At 48.6% G+C, this 18,558-nt stretch overlaps 1 protein-coding gene across 7 annotated transcripts in view; it reads left to right on the top strand.

Moving 5' to 3' along the window:
• Positions 1–294: 294 nt before the first annotated feature.
• Positions 295–18,558, top strand: part of IL1RAP (interleukin 1 receptor accessory protein) — an 83,804-nt gene continuing 65,540 nt past the window's right edge. The window contains exons 1-5 of one of the 7 annotated variants that reach the window (XM_081955536.1): positions 295–580; positions 2,102–2,177; positions 4,272–4,353; positions 6,116–6,256; positions 18,053–18,184. The gene's annotated coding sequence lies outside the window, so the exon portion shown is untranslated. Of the gene's footprint in view, positions 581–1,775; positions 2,178–4,271; positions 4,354–6,115; positions 6,257–18,052; positions 18,185–18,558 lie in introns of those variants that run through there. The other 6 variants (XM_081955535.1, XM_081955531.1, XM_081955538.1 and 3 more) reach the window with 6 other exon arrangements.

The following is an 18,558-nucleotide window of genomic DNA, read 5'->3' as shown; positions in this document are numbered from 1 at the left end:
GGGTCTTCCTCCTCTCTGCAAACCCTCCCTCTCTTCTAGCACTGATGATGTTCCCTAGTTGGGTCATGAAACGTCTGCAAGGAAAGGACCAAGCTCAGAGAGCACCAAGGACCCGACAGGCCTCCTCCTCTTCCACCTTGCAAATCTCACTTCCTTCCAGCACTGATGGTGTTCCCCAGCTGAGTCATGAAAGGTCTGCAGAAAAAGCAGTGTCAGGGATCACCAAGGACCCCACGGTCCTCCCCTTCCCCCTTCTCCACTCAGCACCCTCCCCTCCCCTCGTGGAGTCCCGAAACATCTGCAAGAACCCCTCGCCCGCCCCAGCTCAGAGGCCACCCCGGATCCCTAAGCCCCGCCGGCAGCTGCAGGGATCCTCCTCCGCTGGGATCTGATCCGCGGCTTTCCAGCGGATCCCGCCTCGGGGATCGGCCCGGAAGCGCGGCGAGGTTGTGCAAACTCCGAAGAAGGCGGGGCGGCCGGGCAAGGACCCCCCCCCCCCCACATACGCATTCGCAGCTTCCCTTCAGAAGGAATCCGCCGGCCGCATCGCCGGGACCCAAGCGAGCCTTAGCATTCATAGGTAGGAAGGGAGGAAACCCGCCTCCCTACGACCCCCGCCCCCCCTCCTCCCGCCCTTGCGACTCCTCTCCCCCCGGGCTGTGGAGGATGGGCGTTGTAGTCCTTCCTCCCCCCCCCCCCATCCCCGCGCGGACTTTCAAACGCCAGCTTCGCGCAAGCGGTGGCGGCAGGGGCGGCAGCTGAGACCCCGCTGCCGCCCCCAACACACTCTCCCTCCCCCCGGGCAGTGGAGGATGGACGTTGTAGTCCTTCCTCCCACCCCCACCCTACCCCCGCGCGGACTTCCCAACGCCAGCCTTGCGCAAGCGGCGGCGGCGGCAGCTGAGACCCCGCTGCCGCCCCCAACACACTCTCCCTCCCCCCGGGCAGTGGAGGATGGGCGTTGTAGTCCTTCCTCCCACCCCCACCCCACCCCCGCGCGGACTTCCCAACGCCAGCCTTGCGCAACCGGCGGCGGCGGCAGCTGAGACCCCGCAGCTGAGACCCCGCTGCCGCCCCCAACACACTCTCCCTCCCCCCGGGCAGTGGAGGATGGCCGTTGTAGTCCTTCCTCCCACCCCCACCCCACCCCCGCGCGGACTTCCCAACGCCAGCCTTGCGCAACCGGCGGCGGCGGCAGCTGAGACCCCGCTGCCGCCCCCAACACACTCTCCCTCCCCCCGGGCAGTGGAGGATGGGCGTTGTAGTCCTTCCACCCCCCCCCACCCCACCCCCGCGCGGACTTCCCAACGCCAGCCTTGCGCAACCGGCGGCGGCGGCAGCTGAGACCCCGCTGCCGCCCCCAACACACTCTCCCTCCCCCCGGGCAGTGGAGGATGGGCGTTGTAGTCCTTCCACCCCCCACCCCCACCCCCGCGCGGACTTCCCAACGCCAGCCTTGCGCAACCGGCGGCGGCGGCAGCTGAGACCCCGCTGCCGCCCCCAACACACTCTCCCTCCCCCCGGGCAGTGGAGGATGGGCGTTGTAGTCCTTCCACCCCCCCCCCACCCCACCCCCGCGCGGACTTCCCAACGCCAGCCTTGCGCAACCGGCGGCGGCGGGAGCTGAGACCCAGCCGCCGCCCACGCAACCCCCGGGGAGGGTGGGAGAGGGAGGCGGGGAGGGGGTGTGGCCTGGGCGGCTCCTCGCCCTCCAATCAGCGCGCCCGTGGGCGGAGCCGGCGGCGGGGAAGTGGGGCAATTCCCGAAGCGGCCGAGCCGGCGATCGGTCGCTGAACCGGGCGGAGGATCGGCGCCTCGCTCTCCGCCTGCGGTCCAAACTGCGGACGGGGGAAGAGCGGAGGGGGGGCTTGGCCTTGCCGGAGGAAGAAGCCCCTTTAGCCGGCGTCGACCCGGCTCTTTTCTCCCAGCTGCAGAGGCGACTTTTTCTACCGGCGCGATTGATGGGCCAGGAGCGTCCTAGCCCCTGCTGGGAAGGGGAACACCCCGAGGTCCTGTAGTCGGACCCCTCACCCCGCCTTGCTCCAGCCTGCGCTGACCGACCGTCCCTCCCTCCCCGACCCCGCTTCTCTCCCCTTCAAAGCCCGCGGATGCTGCCCGCTGGCTCGGAGGAGCCTTCGCCTTGATGCGCCCGGCGCTTCCCGAGACTGCTCCGACAGGTAGGACGGGGAAAGGGGGCGGCGGCTGCGGAGGATGGGAGGCCTGGTCAGAGATGGGGCTGGCAGTCCGGCGAGGGGAAGCTTGGGGAAGGCGGCTTGTGCTAACCCGGTTACGGCTGAACAGGCTTAGGGAAAGGGTGGCTAGGTTTGGTGGCTTTAAGACCTCTGGACTTCAACTCCCAGAATCCCCCAGCCAGCTTCCCCAGGGGAATTCTGGGAGTTGAAGTCCAGAGGTCTTAAAGCCACCAAACTTGGACACCTGCACTTTTTCAAAAGGCATCAAAGCAGAAACCGGATTGAGCGTCTTGTGTGAAAAAGGCTGCCGGAGTTATGAGTCAGGAGTGAGTCACCTGTGGCTCCTTCCGCCCTTTCTTTTCCCTTTGACCTCTTCACCTGGTCAACCTTGCAGGGATGTTGTGTGCACCCAGGGAGGGATCTTGCGCCTGACTTGGGGATCTCTGGGACGAGCCAAATGTGGAACCAGGGAAAAGTTGCATCTTCACGGTTTTGAGCATGTGGGTGAGCATGTGGGTTAGGAGGCTGGGTCCATCGTCCCCTTCTGATGACCCCCTCCCCCCTTGTTTCTGCCCCCCCCCCTTGAAATTTGGTGTTGGACCTTAGCTTGACTCCAAAGGAGGGCTTGGCCACCAGGCAAGGCTGCATCTGTCCTTGCTGGGCTTAGCCTGTTGTGCGAATGCAGCTGTGAAGTCTTCAAGAGACCTCAATGGGAGGGGAGGAGTCTCCTTAGATGGAGGGGGGGTGGGCTCTGGGGATGTGGGGTTGTTCTTGCTGAAGGATTCCCTTCTGGGCTGTTTCTGGCCTGGGGCCTGTGGGAGTGGGTGGGAGGCTGCTGCTGCTATGCGGGACCCCCCTGTTCCTATTGTGGTTGGGCTAAGGGTCTTCCGTCTTTAGAGTCAGTCCTATATCAATCTGTGACTATTTTATTTTATATTTTATTTTATATTTTATATTTTATTTTATATTTTATTTTATATTTTATATTTTATTTTATATTTTATTTTATATTTTATTTTATATTTTATTTTATATTTTATTTTATTTAAAAATATTTTTTAAATTTTTTCTATCTATCATCTATCTATCTATCTATCTATCTATCTATCTATCTATCTATCTATATCTTATCTATCTATCTATATCTTATCTATTTATCTACCTACCTACCTACCTACCTACCTACCTACCGTATCTCTCTCTCTCTCTCTCTCTCTTCTATCTATCATCTATCTATCTATCTATCTATCTATCTATCTATCTATCTATCTATCTATCATCTATTTATCTATCTATCTATCTATCATATCTATCTATCTATCTATCTATCTATCTATCTATCTATCTATCTATCTATCTATCTCTATATCTATCTATCTATCTATCTATCTATCTATCTATCTATCTATCTATCTATCTATCTATCTCTTTCATCTGTCTGTCTGTCTGTCTATCTATCTATCTATCTATCTATCTATCTATCTATCTATGTTTCAGGGAGGTCTTATTATTTTTGGGGTGCAGGAGGCGGCCAGCGTGGTCACCTCATGGCTGCTGTTGAGTTGCAAAATTTTCGGGGGAGGGCGTATTTTTACCGCATGCGCTCCAAAGCCTGATTGGGCTTATTATCCGGGGAGGTCTTAGTTTTGGGGAAACCGTGTGTGAGGGGGATGTGTCAGTGGTGGGGTCCTACTGGTTCGGCCCAGTTCGGCTGAACCGGTAGTGGTTTGTGGCCTGGGATAGCAACGTCCTCTTGATTTTCGGTTCTGCACATGCGCAGAACAGTTTCCATTGCGCGAATTTAATTTTTCCCCATTTTTTTTACATTTTGCACATGCGCAGACCCATTCATGTGCAAATGCACACGTGCACAGAGAGCGCATGCGGAGTGAGCAAAGCGAACGTGTGCATGAAAACTTTTTACGTGCACCGAACCGGCAGTAATCCCACCCCTGAAATTTTTATATATAATATGTCTATATGTGGATGTGTGTGTGTGTGATATAATATATGTGGGTATATACATAATTTTGTATTTTATTGATTCGTCCGTTCATTAATTCCGTCATGCTTCTGTAGTGTCTGCTGGAGGTGGAGACCCTTTGAGAGCTGCATGCAGTGAAATTTCATCTTAATGTATGCCGATCAGTGTACATTCAAGGTGACCATAAAGTGATTATTCTATTCTACTTTATTTAATTTTATTATTTTATTTTTAGCTCATCTTATTTTTTATTTGTTTAATTTATTTATTTATTATTGTGTTTGTTTTTAATCTTATTTTCTTTTTCATTTCTTAATTTTTAATTGTATTATCTTATTTTTATTTTTCATTTAGTTTATTTCTAGCTTCATGCCTTAAGGCGGGACTAGAACTCCCCGTCTCCTGGGGAATTGGCCCAAAATCACCCAGCTGGTTTTTGTGACTAAGGCAGGACTAGAACTCCCAGGCTCTTGCTTTCTAACCTGGTGCCGTAATCGGTAGACCAAACGGATGAGACTTCAGCCGAGATATTCGTTAAACGAACTTCGTTAGCTGGCTGTGTAATGCAGGCTAGTCCTTGATTTATTGGGGATTAGAATTTCCCAAACCTTGCTAAGCAAGATGGTTGTTAAATAATTTTCATTTCATTTTATTATTTACTTCTATTCCTTGTTCCTATTTCTATTTCATTCCATATTTTCTATTCTATTCTATTCTTTCTTCAAGTATTTCTAATTTCATTCCATTCCATTTTAATTTAATTTAAATAAAATTAACTTTGGGCGGCTTACAGCGTAATAAACATTGGAAGAAAACATTTAAATTGTTCCATGTAAAATGGCAGAGCAGACAAAATAAAAGCATTGATGGGGAAGAGGAGAAAAGGGGGGGGGGCAGATGGATGGGGAGAGGGTTGGGGGAGGGGGGGGAGGGGATTAGTTTTTGATTTAATTTGTGAGGCAGACTTCCAGGCAGGGTCCCTTTCCCTTTCCCTGCCTTCTCTACAGGCAGTCCTCGACTTACGACCACATTGGAGCCCAAAACATCGGTTGTTGAGACCTTTGTTATGTGAGTTTTGCCTCATTTTAGCAAGTAATTGAATCACTGCAAGTTGTTCAGTTAGTAACGTGGTTGTTAAGTGAATCCGGCTTCCCCATTGGTGTTGCTTGTCAGAAGGTCGCAAAAGCGGATCATTACACAACCCTGGGACAGCAACCCATCTATGGTGAGCGCGCGCGCATGCATGCACAGAGCAGTGGTGGGTTTCAAAATTTTTTAGAACCTCTTCTGTAGGTGTGGCCTGCCTTGTGGGAGTGGCTTGCTGGCCATGTGACTGGGTGGACGTGGTCAACTTGTAAAATGGGGTGAAACTCACTTAACAACGTTCTTGCTTAGCAACCAAAATGTTGGCTCAGAAACTCTGGCATTTGAAGCACGCAAGTCTTAAAGCTGTCAAGTTACAAGACCCTCACACCCCTAACCCTTTAGAAAAAAAAAACCAGGGGTGTTCAAAGTTGACAGCTTTAAGACTTGTGGACTTCAACTCCCAGAATTCCTCCCCTCGCTCTTCGTCTTGATGATGTGCGGACGGGCGGGGGGGGGGGGGGGGAGCTGGAACCGGTTCTAAACGGCACTGAAGATTTGTGGAACCTCTTCTACAGGAGAGGTGAGAACTGGCAGGAAGCCATCCCTGGCGCAGAGCGTCCGAAACAGGCTGCGATGACGACGTCTGGGCGTGTGGGCAGAGCCTCCGGCTGCCACCGCTACCTGTTCTCCCAAACTGGATGGAAGCGACTGAATTGCAGCCCTGCTTTATAAAGTGGCACTAAGACTTCACAGGATTTTGATTCTGTGCCTCTGTTCAAAGTGTTTATTCTATTCTATTCTATTCCTATTCCATCCCCATCCCTATTTTTAAAAGCTATTATTCCCTTCCCAGCCAAGGTTTCTTGCCGTGGGGCAGCCCCCTCCTCCCCTTGATTTCCCGGCACCTTCGCTGCGCAGGGAGCCTGGCTGTGTGAGCCAGGGTTGTGTGAGATCGGGGTCTGCAGTCTGCAGCTCACAAGCTCCGTTGCAGCAGGTCAGTTATGCAAGTTACAAGCAAGTCTGGGGGTCTCCCCCCCTCCGGGTCCTCGTGGGATGCTCTTGGAATATGCAGAGTCTGAGCTGCCGTATTTCAAGGGTTTTTTTTGGGGGGGTGGGCTAAAATCCAGCAAATTCCAACCTGGGGACCAAGGATTAAATTTATTCACATTTTCTCTCTTCCTTTCTTCCCCGCTTCCGTTTTTGCCAGCACCTGAGGTTGGAAATGGGTCACGCATTGAATTGGGCTCACTTAGTAGAGCTACAGCTTTGCTTGTGCTTCGCTTGTAACAGCTGGTCCTCAACTTATGACCTCAAACCGAGCCCGACATTTCTGTTGCTAGGCGAGACAGTTCCTAAGTAATGGCCTCCTTTTAACTTGGCCTCCTTTTGCGTCCTTAACTTTGCCTGCTTTTACGCCCTTCCTTCCCACAGTTGTTAAGTCATTCGCCGCAATTGTTAAGCGATTAACCCGGTTGTTAAGTGAATCTGGTGCTTTCCCCATGGACTTTGCTTGTCAGAAGGTCGCAAAAGTTGGTCTCGTGGAGACACTGCAACTGTCATAAACACGAGTCAGTGGCCAAATGTCCAAAGTTTGATTGTGTGACTATATGGATACTGACAGTTAGAACAATTAATCAGTGGAACAGAAACTGCCTCCAGAAGTTGTGAATGCCCCAACACTGGGAGTCTTTAAGAAGATGTTGGATAGCCATTTGTCTGAAACGGTATAGGGTTTCCTTCCTATGCAGGGGGTTGGACTAGAAGGCCTCCAAGGTCCCTTCCAACTCTACTATTGTATTGTATTGTATTGTATTGTAAGTGTGAAAATCCGTCTGTTTTTCCAGTGACGTTGTAACTTTGAACCGTCACTAAACAGACCATTGTAAGTCGAGAACTGTCTGCACAGCTGCTCGTTTTGTGGCTGGTGGATTAACATTTGTGCCTTTTTCATCGTGCGTGAATGTGTCTCTCTTCGAAACTGTCAGGAAAAGCACAGAATTTTTCTTTTTTTTTAAAAAGATGCTATAATAACTTTGGGGCAAGGAGACCTTGCAGGCAGATTAATTTCACGGCACGCAAGAAGTTGTGGTGATGTTTGTTGAATGCCTACGCGCTGCTGTCGGCTTACTGCTGCTTGGAAAGGCCTGTGGCGGAGCCGTGGGGCTGGTGCCGTAAGGGAAGCCAAAGGCCATGCAGTCTGACCCTCGGAAACCTGCAGAAAAAAATGGAATTAAACTCTCAGCTGAGGGGATTTTCCAGGCTCTCTTTAACAACCTCAGCAATGGTGAATAGACAACATTTGTTGTGTTTCTCAGTCTCTGCTACATTAAAACGGGGGGACTTCAATTCCCAGAATTCCCCAGCCAGCTAGCTAGGGAATTCTGGGAGTTGAAGTCCACCTCTCTGAAAGTTGCCAGACGGCTGGGGAATTGTGGGAGTTGAGGGCCAGCCATCTTAAAATTGTTACGGTTCACCAGATGTTCAGACAGCACATCAGCATACACACAACTCCCCTGGACTATGCATACAGGTAGTCCTCAACTTACAACGGTTCGCTTAGTGTCCGTTTCAAGTTGCAACGGCGCTGAAACAAGTGACTTAGGACGGTTTTCACAGTTACGATCTCGGAAGCATCCCCAGGATCACGTGAGCAAAACTGGCAAGTGGCTCATAGTTATGACGGTGGCAACGTCCCCGGGGTCACGGTGATTCCCCTTTTGCGACCTTGTGATGAGCAACAATGAAGCCGGATTCACTTAACGACCGGGTGACTGGCAAATGGCTGCAGCAATTCACTTAACAACGGCAGCAAGGAAGGTCGTAAAACGGAGCGAAACTCAATTCACTGGCTCACTTAGCAACCAAAGTTTGAGGCCCCATTGTGGGGCTGCCTGCCGTCCATGCTGGCTGGGGAATTCTGGGAATTGAAGTCCTTCCATTCGAAAGGGGTCAGGATGGAGAAATCTACCTCCAGTGACAACCCATCGGCTATTCTACAGATTTTTACCTATTAGGAAGTTTCCCATAATATTAAAAAGAAAAGAGGGGAAAAAAAGAGGCAGCTGCAAACTTATCCTCATTATTTCTTGTCCTACTTTTGGTAGCCATGGAAAAGGGTTTTCGGCTTTCTTCCCTGGGGGTTTCTTTTCTATATCTAAATCTGGGTATATAATTTCTCAGCTCAAGTTTGCTTTTCCCTTGGCTGAAGCTCTCCAGGCCCTCAGCTGCCAGCAGTGTCTGCCTGGATGCCAAGTCAACCTGCCCTAACTGGGCAAGACCATCATTTGGGGGGAAATGCATGCCCAGAATGGCAGAACCCGAAACATAGAATAATAAGATGCGAAGGGACCTTGGAGGTCCTCTAGCCCAACCTTCTGCTCAAGCAGGAGACTCTGGAAAAAATTTTCTCTCTTTTTGAAAGCCTCCAGGGATGGAGCACCCACAATTTCTGGAAACAAGCCATTCCACTAAAAAACAGAATTAACAAGAGTTGGAAGGGACCTTGGAGGTCTTCTAGTCCAACCCCCTGCTCAAGCAGGAGTCTCTATAGAGTCTATATACCATTTCAGACAACTAGCTGTCCAGCCCCTTGTTCAAAACCTCCAGTGATGGAGCACCCACAACTTCTGGTGGCAAGCCGTTCCACTGGCTAATTGTTCTCCCTGTCAGGAAATTCCTCCTTAATTCCAGGTTGCTTCTCTCCTGGATTTGCTTCCATTCATTTCTTCTCGTCTTGCATGTCCAGGTGCCTTGGAGAATAGCTTGACTCCCTCTTCTTTGGGGCAACCCCTGAGATATTGGAAGACTGCTATCGTGTCTCCCCTGGTCCTTCTTTCTCTTAAGCTTGTTGTGGAAATTGAGGACTCAAAGACCAGCTCTTTGCAATGCAAGAAAGTTTATTGCGCAGGTTCAAACAGCTAAAATAGCATATGGGGGTTTGAACCCCGAACAGTCTCAAACAACAATCTTATATAGTCATTTTGACGTAAGCATATACGCAGGCATACATTTGCTAAATTGATAAAAGGAGAAATGGAAAAGTACAGAAAGAGCCGAGAATAAAAATACGTCAAGGAACATTTAACATCTGCGAGACAAACACGGGACTATCCCCTGTCCTAGACAGATAACAGGATACACCCCTCATGGTCTGTCTGAACATACAGATAAAAATATAAATGTTATGCCTCATTGATCCCACCCTGCCTCTGTCTGCAAATATCTTTTTCCTTGACCAGTCTTTGCAATGTTATAATGAACCAAAGTCTGAACCAAGATTCAGGGCCTGTCTTCCCGATTCAGGGCCTGTCTTCCCTCCTTCCTTAAGCTGAACATACCCAGTTCCTGCAACCGTTCTTCATAGGTTTTAGCCTCCAGTCCCCTAATCCTCGTTCTTGCTGGCTCCTATTTAAGGGATTGTCCAGCAGAACTCTTAAGATCTTTCTCATAGTTACCAATAATCTTTGTTGCTCTTTTCTGCACTCTTTCCAGGGTCCCAACCTCTCTTTTGCATCATGGTAGCCAGAAGTCAATGTCATATTTCTAAGGGCTCCGGGTATAACCTCACTAATAGGACCAGGGGAATAATAATAGTGGTGGTGATGATGATGATGATGATGATAATAATAATAATAATAATAATAATAATAATAATAATAATAATAATAATAATAAAAATAATAATAATAACAACAACAACAACAACAATAACAATAATAATGTGACTATTCTTGGTGGCGATGCTTCTTCTAGTGCAGCTCAGAAGTGCGTTAGCTCTTCTAAGAGTTGCGTTGTGTGGCTGGGGATCCTCAGGTCCTTCTCAAATGTAGACTTTCCAAGCCATGAGACACCCCCTCCCCCCCCCAAAACTTGTATTTTCCTTCTGTACCTCTACGGTTAGTACTTGACTTCCCACCATTCATTTAGCAAATGTTTGAAGTTACAATGGTGCTGGAAAAAGTGAATTACAACCTGTTTTGGGGGGCCTTAGAAGAACCATTGCCCCGTGCCTGTGGTCATGTGGCCAAATTTGGATGCTCAGCAATTGTCAGGTTTGCTTAATTTATGGTATTGGGGAAAAAAACCCAGAAAAATAGATTAATTCAGTAAGCCAAGCACAATGTGGGAATGTTTTGTTCTGTCCCACAAAAATGGCAGTTAGCAAATGCATTAGATGCAGGCAGTCCTCAACTTACAACCGTTTGTTTAGTGTCTAGGTGAAGTTATAGCAGGACTGACTCTATGTCTGATCTTCCCAGCCAGTTTGGGGAAGCTGAGTTTGTTTAATGACCAAAGGTCGTAGAATCAGGCACCACTCTGTGACCATTTCACTTAGGGATGGAAGTCCCGGCTTCTGATGGTTGGTCGTATCTCGAGGACTGTAATGCCTTCCGTTTCTCCCTCTGCAAGGACATCGTGTGCTCTCAGCCCAGCCTGCCAACCGACCCAGATTAGCCTGCAGTCTAGTGTGGTTGCCATGGGTATTTGTCTCCTCTGCAAATTGGATAAGCAGCCCATCAATCATGTCAGACAGATCATTAATAAAAATGTAGAATAATTCTGCCCCCGAGACAGATTCTCTCCCCCGGAAGGATCCCCGCTGGCTTCTACACTCCGATTTGAGAGAGGACTGCGAATGTTGGCTCTCTGCGGTCAGCCAGCCGGCCACACGCCGCGCAAGCTGCCCTTTGTGAGGCCGTGTTGAAGGTGTTGATTTCGCATGATCTCGCATGACTTCACATGTGCAGCCTCTGCCAGCTTTCGATATTTCGATGGAGGCTGAAGGTGGGGAGAGAAGTGACGGACAGGAGATTCGGTTGCTGATCAGGGTAGGAGGAAGGAGTCAAGAGAGGAAGCAGCCTAGAATCAGTACGTAGTCACAAAGGGACTAAATCCAAACCCTCTTGAATTCACCCCTATTTAGCATAATGCAGGTAGTCCTTGAGTTACGTGACCATTTAGTGACCGTTCAAAGTTACAGCGGCACTGATAAAGGTGACTCACAACTGTTTTTCACACTTATGACCTTTACACATCCCTGTGGTCATTTGATCAAAATTCAGACTGTTGGCAACCGACTCATATTTATGACGGTTGCAGTGTCCCCGGGGTTGTGTGATCCCCCTTGGCGACCTTCTGACAAGCAAAGACAATGGGGAAGCTGGATTCACTTAACAACGGGGTTGCTAACTTATCATCCAAAGTGATTCACTTAACAACCTAGTCAAGGAAGGGTTGTTAAATGGGCCAAAACTCCACTTAACCACTGTCTCGCTTCTCAATGGAAATTTTGGGCTCCATTATGCCTGTACGTCGAGGCTACCTCTGTGTGGATAGTCCTCGGCTTATGACCACAACTGGCAGCAGAATGTCATAGGCTAGGCCAGGCAGTGGTTGCTGGAGTTGCACCCGTTTTTTGTTAAGCAAATCACCACAGTCGTTAAGTGAATCACACAATCGTTAAATGGATCTGGCTTCCTCCATTTGATTTTGCTTGAGGTGGCGATTAAACGGCCCTGGGAACCTTCGGCCGTCATAAATACGTTTCACTCGCCACGCATTCAAATTTTGAGCTCGTGACTGCGATGCCTTTGAGTCGTCAGTCCCTTTTTCAGTGCCGTCGTAACTTCAGTCACAACATGAATGGTTGTAAGTAGAGGACACCCTGCATTTAATGCATCCACCAGGAGTCCCTGTCATAGTCCCCAAATTTCTGTTGCTAAGCGAGACAGAGTTGTTGAGTTTTGCCCCGTTTTGAGACCTTTCTTGCCACGGTTGTTAAGAGAGTCACTGCAGTTTTTAAGTTAGTCACCCGTTTGTGAAGTGAATCTGGCTTTGCTTGTCTCCAAACGGGATCCCATAACCCCGGGGACACTGCGACCGTCATAAATATGAGTCAGTTGGCAAGCATTTGAATTTTGATCACATGCCCACGTGGAGGCTGCAACGGTCGTAAGTGAGAAAAACGGTCGTAAGTCACTTTTTTCAGTGCTTTGAAACTTTGAACGGTCACTAAACGAACAGATGTAATTCGAGGACTATTACGGTGCTCGATAAGGGCTAACATAAGAGTTCAAGAGGGTTGGGATTTAGTCCATTTGTGGCTATGTACAGATGCTCGGCTGGTTCCTCTCTTGACTCCGCCACTCCTCCTCCTCCCCCAACCAACAACCGAATCGCCTGCCCATCACTTCTCTCCCCGCCTTCAGCCTCCATCGAAACATAGGAAACTGGCAGAGGGAGGACATGTGAAGTCATGTGAGATCATGCAAAGCCTTCAACACGGTTTCACAAAGTGCAGCTTGCACGGTCACTAAACAAGGAACTACCTGGACTGATTGCTATTTTCTGGCAGAGTGCAAAGAAATGCACCCCTCGTGCCTGTCTGATTTGCTGGATTAAACCCCATTTCTTGTTTTTGTGCACAACGTTAGCCCTAGAATGAACCAAGGTTGGGTTCCCACACCGTACATTAACCACATACGTACATTCTTTGAGAGAGAAATAAAACCCTAGGTTGGCTTAGCAATTCTGGAAAGGCACCCGTCGCTTTTTTGCGAACAATGTGTGTGTGTAGCTAAACTTGTGGCTTGAAGAGAGAGCGAGAGCTCTTCAGAAATCGTGCAAAAGAAAGAGGAGATAAAATCAATACGAAGTCTGCAACATACAAAATATGTTATGCATATTCTCTTTTCTGGCTCTGGGAAAAAATCCAAAGAAATCAGAACTTTGTTTCTTTTAAGCCCCTTTTTAATGATTTCCCCCCACGTGTCTCTTTTTGTGGCGTGCTACTCGTGTGCGTTGAGAAAACCTTGGAAGGGGAGAAGCATACGGTGAAATGAGCCGGAAGGGAAGGGATTTGACGCTGTGTCAAATCAACACTTTTACAAAGTTGGCACATTGTGGTTGAATTTTACTTACAGCCCACAAGAGCAATAGAGACAAGAGAGAGAGAGAGACAGACAGACAGACAGAAATCTTATTGATGGCAGAAAAATCACGGTTGCAAAAAGATAGAAAGATTCCCTGTCGCAAAAACTAACGGATGCATTTCAGTTTTAAAATAACCTGCGTCAAACAGAGGACTTTTTAGCTACAGAAGCAGATTGTGGAGGGTGGTTTTTGGGGTGGTTTTTTTCTTTTTCTTTTTTGATATTCAGATCCCCTTCCAAAAATACGCCCTTCTGTGTGCTAAAACGAGCAGAGCCGATAAACATTTTGGAAAATTCTGCTTTTATTTTTGGTCTGTGTGAACATGCTTGAACCAAGCCCTTCTGTGGAAATTATGATTCAGTGCATTTATGCAACTCTAGAAAGTAGATTAATTCTGTATGCTGAAGATCCGATGGGATCTGGAAGAGCCGGTAGGTTGTGAGTGAGAATGTAATTCTTTCATCATTATAAATCAAAGTTTCCATTCTGCGTGAGAGTCGCCTTCATGGTGAACCAATGGCACACCTGCCGGAAGTGGCACACAGAGCCATCTCTCTGGGCACGCCTGCCGTTGCCTGTTCCTCCTCCGGGTTCCAGTGTGCACATGCGCACCGGCCAGCTGATCTTCACGTCTGGGGGAATGCCGGAAACTGGAAGTGGGGCTCCCTGGCGCGCATACATGAATCAGGAAGCTGAGCTTCCGATTTCTAGTGCGTGCATGCGTGCTGGCCAGCTGGTCTTCACACACGCATGTGTGCCAGAAACGAAAAGACCAAGTGAGCGGCGTGCATGTGCACTCTGAAACCAGAAGCTCAGGTTCCCAGCGCATGCATGCGCGCCAGGAAGCTGCTGGTCCAGTTTTTGAGACTCCCGCGCATGCATGCTGGGAACGGGACTTCCGGGTTTTGGGTCTCCCCTGCCTCCCCCACAGTACCATTTCGGCACTGCCTTAAACCATAAGATGGGTGGCAAATAGATTTAATAATAACAGAGTCAGAGTTGGAAGGGGCCTTGAAGGTCTTCTAGTCCAACCCCCTCCTCAAGCAGGAGACCCTGTACCGTTCCAGATGAATAATATTTCAGACATCGTCATCATACATACATACATACATACATACATACATAGCCAGAATTTGAGAAGACAGCAAATGCCTCCTTTGCAACAATGGAGCACCTGGTAAGCATTTGCAAGAAGGTTGCACTAACTGGCTTCAAACAGCAGCATGACAGAGTAGCCAGATCTGTGAGAAGTCCCAGAGGTGCTTATTCAAGAGGCAACTGGATTTTCTTGTTTTCCCTCAAAGACGTTTCGCTTCTCTGAAGAGCTCAAGACGTTCCTTGGAGAAGAAGTGAAATGTTTTCTAAGAAAATCCAGAAAATCCGGTTGCCTCTTGAAAAAAAAGCACCTTTGGGGCAACTAGGACTTGGATGAGTGAGAAGCTCCATAGACAACTGGTGGAGCCGTAAAATAGAGAAAGTAACAGAAAAAAAAAAAAACCCTCCCTTTTACAACCGTGTAATCCCTTCATTAGGGACTGAATAGAGCTGCGCCCTTACAGGCCAGATGCCCTTCCTGACACCCACAAAGAGTTAGCAACAGATATTTTTTCTTTGCATCCTAGGAGGAAAATATTTGCCGCTACCTAGAATTGAACTCTCAACCTTCTGAGAGGGAGGTGAGTGTCTTCACCACTAGGTCAACACAGCTCTCAGACAGTTGTAGAATAATAAAGAAACTAAATTGCTCTAGGGTTTTAGACTCCAAATGGACAGGGACCTGCCACTCAACAGCCCAGACGAAACCATTGTTGATAAGAAAAACAGAAAAATCTGGATAGTGAATGTTGCCGTATCGGAAGACAGCAGAAGAGAAGAGAAAGAACGGGAGAAGGTCACAAAATACAAAGACTCGCAAATAGAAATAGAACGACTGTGGCAAAAGAAAGCAGAAATAGCCCCAATAGTGATAGGCGCCTTGGGTGCAATCCCAAAACATCTGGATCATCACTTGAACCCCAAGCGGCGTTGACGAAATCCCCATCCGTCAATTGCAAAAGGCAGCTTCTCTCAGAACAGCTTGGCAAGGACTCAATAAGTGTACAAAAAGGCCAGATCTAGCCCAAACATCTGACTGACCATGGGAGTAACAACAACAATAGGGCAGTAGGTTGACTGTAAACCGCTTAGAAAAGGCTGGAAAGCAGTATAAAGCAGTGTATAAGTCTAAGTGCTCTTCCTTCCTTCCTTCCTTCCTTCCTTCCTTCCTTCCTTCCTTCCTTCCTTCCTTCCTTCCTTCCACCCTCCCTCCCTCCCTCCCTCCCCCCTCCCTCCCTCCCTCCCTTCCTTCCCCTCCCTCCCTTCTGTGGGCGCAATGATTAGAATGCAGTATTGCAGGTTAACTCTGCCAACTGCCAGGGGTTCGATATTGACCGGCTCCAGGTTGACTCAGTCTTCCATCCTTCCAAGGTCAGTAAAACGAAGACCCAGAGTGTTAGGGGCAAGAGGCAGACTTTGTAAACTGTTAGAGAAGGCTGTAGAGTGCTGCGAAGCGGTGTATAAGTCTGAGTGGTATTGCTATTGCTAATAATAAACACTTGAGCCGCATTGTCATTGACAAATTTGCCACCAGTCAATTGCAAAAAATGCTTTGCATGAAATAGCTTCCATCCTGCGACAGTATCTGTAACACCATCCATCATCCACATCTGCCCTCTCCCGGGTTTTTGGCAAGGACTCGGTAAGTGTATGAAAAGGCCACATCCAGACTAAACTCCTGGCTGACAATGTGGCCAATGACAACAACAATAATAACCACTTGAATATCATTGTCATTGACAAATTTGTCATCAGTCAATTGCAAATGGCAGCTATACTCGGACCAGCTGACATCCTGCGACAGTATCTGTAACCCCATCCATCATCCACATCTGCCCTCTCCTGGGTCCTTGGGACAAAAAGGCCAGTCCGAACATCTGGCTTACGGTGCGACAAAGCAGACTAATAATGGAAGCCATTTCTTTGCTCTGCACCAAGAGAACCAGAGATCCTCCTCTGGAAAGATTGAGTGCTTGACTTTTGTAACCAGAAATGTTGAGTTTTGGATGATGGAGGATTAAGAGAGATTGGGGGGGGGATTCCCTCCCCCTAGATTCCCCCCCCCCAACATGTCCCACAGACTGTCAGTCTGTTTCTGTGCGAGCAGTCCTCTCCTCTCTTGCAGTCAGTGGGACAAATCCAATCTTCCCTTGTAGGTTATCAACCGTTTCCGTCACGCATGTTTGAAGCATCTGGACAGCGTGTTCCTTACTGCAGAAGGAAAGCTCTATCTGCGTGTGTGTGTGTGTGTGTGTGTGTGTGTGTGTGCAGGTGGATAAATTGTCAGGGGTTTTTGCACGCTCATCAGAACAGAGGCTGGGTGTGTGCAACAGGGCAGTGTCAAGAGGGGAACATGGGCAGCTGAGTCCCCTGATCGGGAGCCACCGAGAGGATCCTTTTGGGACTCCATGCGTCCTGTCAAATACGTCACACAAACACCTTGGCCAACTTCTTAACTGGGAGAAGCTTATCATCGAGTGAGGGTTGGAAAAAAAAAGGGGGGGAGCTTCTATGGAGGTCCTTGGTCATCCAGGCCCTGGTTGTCCCAAAGGGGCTTTTTCAGGAGGCAACTGGACTTTCTTTGTTTTTCCTTTGGAAGACATTTCGCTTCTTCTGTATGTGTATGCTTATATGTATTTATGTATGTTTTTATTGTACGCCGCCCCGAGTCCCTTGTGGAGAGGGAGCGGCTAACAAATTAAATTATTATTATTATTATTATTCTCTTCCAAGAAGCTTCTTCAGCTCTGACTGGATGGTGGGGAATGGAAGGGTTGACGCTCCTTGCAGACAGCTGGTCATTTGCATCCTTTGAGAGGGTCCTTGAGGCCACTTGGAGGTTTCTCTGTGTCCTCAGCAGGACCACCAGAGTGGTGCAAATGGTTCCTGTAGTCTGCAATTTTTTCCCTCTGGAAATCCCTTCCTACTCCCACAACCATTCAAAGGGTCTTCGTCCCAAATTGCAAAGCTAAAAGTCTGTAGAGATTCTCCGTCCTCCAGGTCTAGTTGTCCCAAAGGTGCTTTTTCAGGAGGCACCTGGACCCTCTTGTTTTTCCTTTGGAAGATGTTTCGCTTCTCTTCCAAGAAGCTTCTTCAGCTCTGAGTGGATGGTGGGGAATGGAAGGGTTGACGCTCCTTGCAGACAGCTGGTCATTTGCATCCTTTGAGAGGGTCCTTGAGGCCACTTGGAGGTTTCTCTGTGTCCTCAGCAGGACCACCAGAGTGGTGCAAATGGTTCCTGTAGTCTGCAATTTTTTCCCTCTGGAAATCCCTTCCTACTCCCACAACCATTCAAAGGGTCTTCGTCCCAAATTGCAAAGCTAAAAGTCTGTAGAGATTCTCCGTCCTCCAGGTCTAGTTGTCCCAAAGGTGCTTTTTCAGGAGGCACCTGGACCCTCTTGTTTTTCCTTTGGAAGATGTTTCGCTTCTCTTCCAAGAAGCTTCTTCAGCTCTGAGTGGATGGTGGGGAATGGAAGGGTTGACGCTCCTTGCAGACAGCTGGTCATTTGCATCCTTTGAGAGGGTCCTTGAGGCCACTTGGAGGTTTCTCTGTGTCCTCAGGAGGGTCACCAGAGTGGTGCAAATGATTTCTGTAGTCTGCAATTTTTTCCCTCTGGAAATCCCTTCCTACTCCCACAACCATTCAAAGGGTCTTCGTCCCAAATTGCGTAGCTAAAAGTCTGTAGAGATTCTCCGTCCTCCAGGTCTAGTTGTCCCAAAGGTGCTTTTTTTTCACCTCGACTTCCTTGTTTTTTCTTTGAAGACGTTTCGCTTCTCATCCAAGAAGCTTCTTCGGCTCTGACTGGATGGTGAGGAAGGGAAGGATTTATTCGCCTTGCAGTCAGTATTGGAAGAGTTGCCATAAAGAAGAGAGGCTCCACCTATTCTCCAAAGTGTGCGTATGTGTTTGTGATGATGATTTTTGAAGCCTGTTTGCAATTCTATCATAACTCAGTGGAGTTAGGCAGCCAATTAATTTAAACAAGCAAATAACAAATTAAGTCAGCATTGAGTGAGTGAGTGAGTTGGAAGGTCATTCCAAGTTTCCCCAGTACAGGTAGTCCTTGACTTACGACAACAATGGAGCTCAGAATTTCTGTTAAGTGAGACATTTGATAAGTGAGTTTTGCCCCATTTTACGACCTTTCTTGCATCAGTTGTTAAGTGAATCACGGCAGTTGTTAGGAGAGTAACATGGTTATTAAGCGCATCCAGCTTTCCCCAGGGACCCCGCTTGACAGAAGGTCGCAAAAGGGGACACCTTGACCG

The sequence above is a fragment of the Natrix helvetica genome, assembly GCF_964273705.1.
Source record: "Natrix helvetica genome assembly, chromosome: 5".
NCBI classification, from domain to species: domain Eukaryota; kingdom Metazoa; phylum Chordata; class Lepidosauria; order Squamata; family Natricidae; genus Natrix; species Natrix helvetica.
The sequence above is the reverse complement of the archived record's forward strand: the minus strand, read 5'-3'. Positions and strand labels throughout refer to the sequence as shown.